The following is a 6,181-nucleotide window of genomic DNA, read 5'->3' as shown; positions in this document are numbered from 1 at the left end:
TCATATTATGGCACTTTCTTATTCCTCAACATGGGAAGAAGAGATTCAGCTGCTGGGCATGCTAAAGAGAGAAAAATGCAAATGCTCATCCCAGGAGGAGATACTGTCTTTCTCATTGGACAGATATGTTTTTTTTAAGCAACTGCACCTCCAACTCTTTCCCCACCCCCATTTCTTTCCCCACCAGGGTCTCTCACCCAGGAGGCACACCTGGGTAATTTGGCCCACACCTGGTATTCCGAAAAGGCCTCCAATGTAGGCTCTTGACATTATTTGGTTTTGATTTTGAGGCTTAGCTAGGACTCTGGAGCCAGGCTGCCTGGGTTAGGATCCTGCCTCTGCTACATGGCCTTGGCCAAAGTACTTGACTTCTCTTGTTTTTCAGGTTCCTCATCTATAAAATGGGAACAATAGTTTACTCCAGCCACAGAAAGCCACAGATTGTATGATTCTTTTTTTTTTTTTTTTAAGATTTTATTTATTTATTTCAGAGAGAGAGAATGAGAGAGAGCACATGAGAGGGGGGAGGGTCAGAGGGAGAAGCAGACCCCCCGCTGAGCAGGGAGCCTGATGCGGGACTCGATCCAGGGACTCCAGGATCATGACCTGAGCCGAAGGCAGTCGCTTAACCGACTGAGCCACCCAGGCGCCCTGTATGATTCTTTTTAAAGGAAATGTCCAGGGGCGCCTGGGTGGCTCAGTCTGTTAAGTGTCTGACTCTGGATTTCAGCTCAGGTTGTGACCTCAGGGTCATGATATTAAGCCCCATGTCGGGCTCCACACTTAGCGTGGGGTCTGCTTGGGATTCTCCCTCCCTCTGCCCCCCCCCAAAAATAAAGAAAAATAAAATAAAATGATAAATAAAATAAAATAAAATAAAAAAGAGAGTGTCCAGATTAGGTAAATCCATAGAGACAAAAAGGAGATTAGTGGTTGCCAGGGGCTGGAGGAAGGGAAAGATGGGGAGTGACTGCTAATGGGTACAGAGTTTCTTTGAGGGATGCTGAAAATATTCTAAAATTTGATAAAGTTTAAAGCCTTATTACTTACAAAGTGCTTAGAGCAGTGCCTGACACATAAAAAGTGATCTGTAACTCGTTAAATAAAACTCACCTCCAAATAAAGGCATATACACTGATGAGCTTGGCAAAAATATTCATAATATGATTTTAAAGTGGTATCCCATTCCTGAAGCTCACGGTCTATTGTGTACTTTTTATAAATCCTGTAATTATCTTGCAGATAGCATTGTCATATTACATTATGCATTATGTATATTAGAAGGGTTAATTTGTTAGATGTAAACTTCAGCATATATTTGAGCATTTCCTCAGCATTTCTTTTTTTTTTAAAAGATTTTATTTATTTATTTGACAGAGAGAGAGAGAGACAGCGAGAGAGGGAACACAAGCAGGGGGAGTGGGAGAGGGAGAAGCAGGCTTCCCACAGAGCAGGGAGCCTGATGCAGGGCTCGATCCTGGGACTCCAGGATCATGACCTGAGCCGAAGGCAGACGCTCAACCGACTGAGCCACCCAGGCGCCCCTCCCTCAGCATTTCTTACATTGACTGATTGATTGATTGATTTTTACAATATTGGGTGCACCTCCCTAAAATGCGAGGTGGCTCAGGGCTCTGAAAGGCAAACATAGCTGATGAGCGGTCCTTGACTCAGCTTTAGACAGAGGATCTAGAAGGCAACGAAAGGTGAGGACTTCACACAAAGGCATTCACAAGGACAGTCAGAGATGAAGTATGTGGCCTTTGTTGATCGCAGAGAACTAGGGAGAGCCCAACCCACAATCTGCACGGTCTCCTTATTTGCCTAAGGCTGGATTAAAGTAATGCAATCACAAGAGGGATTCAAGCCAACGAGGGGCAATGGTAAAGACCCTATAGAGGGTACCCAATGGCAAGACCACTAGTGTGTGTAACAAGTGGCTCTCCAGGAGGGAAACAGCCCTAATTAGTATCATTTGCCAGTTTTCATAGTGTAAATACTTACCCCATGGCTTATTTCAAGCTACAGACATGATATCCCTGAAGTTGGAGTTGGGAAGAGGTGTGCAGTAGTATATTACCATAAAGTATTTTCACTATACAACTATGATATATGTAAATAAGCTCAAAGCATAGATAACAGTAAAATGTAGTAAAATAATGAGAATTAATAGCGGTCACCACCACGCCTTGGCCCTAGGCAATCACTAACCTACTTTCTGTCCCTATGAACTTGTTTATTCTGGATATTTCATAAGAATGGAGTTATATAATATATGACCTTTTATGACTGGCTTCTTTCACTTAGCATTATGTTTTCAAAGTTCATCCATGTTGTAGCCTCCTTTATTTATTTACTTTTTTAAAGTAGGCTCCCCACCCAGCATGGAGGCCAATATGGGGCTTGAACTCATGGCCCTGAGATCAAGACCTGAGCTGAGATCAAGAGTTGGATGCTTAACTGACTGAGGCACCCAGGTGCCCCAGTACTTTTGTCCTTTATTGCTGAATAATATTCCATTACAAGGACATACCATATTCTGTTGGTCCATTCATGAGTTGATGGGCATTAGGGTTGTTTCCACTTTTTGGCTATTGTGAATAGTGCTGCTGTGAACATTGATGAACAAGGTTTTTGTGAACATATGTCCTCAATTATATTAGATCTGTATCTAGGAGCATAACTATTGGATCATATGATAACTCTACGTTTAACATTTTGAGGAACTGTCAGACTATTTTCCAAAGTGGCTGCACTATTTTATATTCCCATCAGCAGTGTAGGGGGTTCCAATTTCTGTACCTTCTCACCAATACCTATGATTATATGTCTTTCTGACTGGAGCCACCTAATGTGTGAAGTGGTGTTCATTTGCATTTCCCTGATGCCAAATGATTTTGAGCATCTTTTCATTTCTTTATTGTACATCTTGTACATCTTGGGAGCAATGTCTATTTATATCCTTTGCCTACTTTTAATTGGATTACTCCTTATCATTGAATTGTAAGTGTTCTTTATATTTATCAAAAACAAGTACCTTATCAGATACATGCTTCACAAATACTTTCTCCTGTGAATTATCTTTTCACTTTCTTGATGGTGTTCTTTGAAGCACAAAAGTTTTTAATTTTGATGAAGCACAATTTATCATTTTGTTGTTGTTGTTACTTGTGCTAGTGGTGTTCATAGCTACGAACCCGTCGCCAAGAACATGAAGATTTATGTTTTCTTCTGAGAGTTTTATGGTTTTAGTTCTTCTATGTAGGTCTTTGATCCATTTTGAGTTAATTTTTGTATATGGCATAAGGAAGAGGTTTGTTTTCATGCTTTTCATATGTATTGCTTCAGCACCATTTGTTGAGAAATGAATGAGTTGTATTGGCACCCTTCTTGAATATCAATTGACAACAAATATTTAGGTTTATTTATATACTCTCAGTTATATTATTTGCTCTGTATGTCTATTCTTATGCCAATATCACATTATTTTGATTACTGTAGCTTTGTAATAAGGAAGGGTGAGTCCTCCAACTTTATTCTTTTTTTCAAGATTGTTTTAACTATTCTGGGTCCCTTTAATTTCAATATGAGTATTAGGATCAGCTTCTCAGTTCCTGCAAAGAAGCCAGCTGGCATTTGATGGGGATTGCATTGAATCTGTAGATCAATTGGGGAGTACTGCCTTCTTAATAATATTAAATCTTCTGATCCATGAACATGGGACGTCTTCCATTTAGTCAGGTCTTCTTTAATGTCTTTCAATCAACCTTTAATTATTTAGACATGGTTTTCTTTAGTTCCTTGAATATATTTGTAATAGCTGATTTATTTATTTTTCAATTAATTTTAATAGGTTTTTTATTTATTTAAAAGTTTTCTCTATTAAGTCCACCTTCTCAGCTTCCTCATGGAAAGTTTTTCCTTACTGCTCTTTTATCCTGTGTAGGGTGCATACTTTCCTGTTTTTGTGTCTTGCAAATTTTTTTTTAACTGGACATTTAAAATCACATAATATGGCAACTCTGGGAACCAGTTTTCCCTAGTATCTCCCTTCCCCAGAGTTGGTTTTGTGGTTGCTGTTTGTTGTTGTTGCAACAACTGCACTGTCACCATTTCTTTGTTTAGCGACTTTCCTGGACTAATTCTGCAAAGTCTATATTTTTTATTATGTGTGGCCACTGATGTCTCTGTTTACCTAGCTTAATGTTTAGTTAATGATTGTACGAAGGTTTTCTTAAATGCCTTGGATCACTGTATCTCCTCAATTTTGCTAAGGGCCTCTGTATGTGTGTTAAGGCATGCCTTCAATGCTCTGCAGCTTAAAATTTTGCCCTAGCCTTCACATCTTGCTTGCACAGAGCCTCAAATCAGCCAGGGGTGGATGATTTAGACCTTCTAATGTCTTTCCTGGGCATGTGCACAGCCTTGCATATGCACATAGCTTTCTAGATTTCCAGGAATATGTTGGAGCTTCTCAAAGCCCCCAGTGATACTTCATTCCCTAATTTTTTTTTTTTTAAGATTTTCTTTTATTTGTCAGAGAGAGAGAGAGCGAGCACTAGCTGGGGGAGCAGCAGGCAGAGGGAGAAGCAGGCTCCCCGCTGAGCAAGGAGCCCGATGCGGAACTCGATCCCAGGACCCCAGGATCATGACCTAAGCTGAACGCAGATGCTTAACTGACTGAGCCACCCAGGCATCCCCCTAATTTTTTCTTTTAAGTTTTTGATCAGCCAACAGGTATCACTGGCTCAGGAAGCTGCAATGTTAAACAATTACCGCTGATTATTTTCAACAAACTGGGGAAAGAGATGTTTGCACTAAGGGAGTTCTGAGTTATATCAAATAGAGACAAGTCCTGAGAATGGTGCCTTTCTAGGGAGCTGCCTGATGGGTCAAACACTGTCCGTTCTCTGGGGATGCAGCTTTTAGGGAAGCTTCAAACCTGTTCTCTTTTGCAGCTGTTAGGCTGCTCATTTTCACAGTTACTGTGGTTTTGAGGTTATTGTTTTTTTAAGGCTACCATGGAGGTGGTGGGAGAAGAATGGGAATACTGCAAGTGAAAATGCCATAAAACTCAAAGTTTTTACTGACATTTAGACATTTTTCTTTAATAAATCCTCCTTGTGTTGTTGCAAACCTTTGGCTAATTTCTAGTTTTGAAGAGTTGATTTTGACAGTTTTTGCCAGTGTTCTCATTACTTTTCATTTTGGAAGTCCTTGTCCTTTTTACCTTTGTTTTTTGTTGTTGTTGTTTTGCTTTTTTTAAAAAAAGATTTATTTATTTTAGACAGGGTGAGGGGTAGAGGGAGGAGAGAGAATCCTCAAGCAGACTCCCTGCTGAGCATGGAGCCTGACTTGGGGCTCAATCCCAGGACCCTAAGATCATGACCTGAGCTGAAATCAAGAGTCCACCACTTAAACGACTGAGCCACCCAGGTGCCCTACTGTCTTTGTTTTTAATATAATTTATTTAATTGTAAGTGTATATAATTTAATTTTTAACAATGACTGTATCTAACAAGTGGCATGCAAAATTCCTGGAGATTTAACAATTGGCTCTCATGAGCTGATACCAGCTGGCTCCAGTATACCACTGACAGAACTCTCATGTATGCACCCAGCTCAGCCCTGCAAACATTTACAGTATCTGCTGGATGCCAGACCCCTAGAGATGCATGCTCATCTAGTACTAAACTGACTCCATATCCCTCAGCATCTAGCCCTCAGTGCAAACTTGCTGGCAGGACAAGAATGCCAGTAGGGTTGTCCAAGTGATGGCCTGGCAGGGAAGAAAATTGGAAAAGGCTGCACACAGGTAAGAACAGCTATAGGAACACACTGCAAGATACTGCTTCTCAGCTTAGGGATCTAATTCCAAATTGTGCCAAAGGCTATTTTCTGATTCCTAGGTGAAACTAAACAAAGCAAACAGGTTTTCAATTGTTTTATACATTCTCTAACTGGAAATCTTCAAGAGAAGCACTGGCAAAGTTTCAAGTGGTGAGGTGGATGGTAGGGTAAATGTTTCCATTAGACGCCCTCTGAGGAATGTGTACCTTAACTCCTGCTCTGTGAAGTGAGAAAAAAAAAGTATTTTTTAAACTTTGAGCTTTGCTCAAATAATAATGAAACCTGCTTTGGGATTGTGGTCTGACATGGGGCTGTTGGGGTGCACTTTAAT

The sequence above is a fragment of the Neomonachus schauinslandi genome, chromosome 5, assembly GCF_002201575.2.
Source record: "Neomonachus schauinslandi chromosome 5, ASM220157v2, whole genome shotgun sequence".
Taxonomy (NCBI): domain Eukaryota; kingdom Metazoa; phylum Chordata; class Mammalia; order Carnivora; family Phocidae; genus Neomonachus; species Neomonachus schauinslandi.
Note: the sequence above shows the minus strand (reverse complement) of the source record.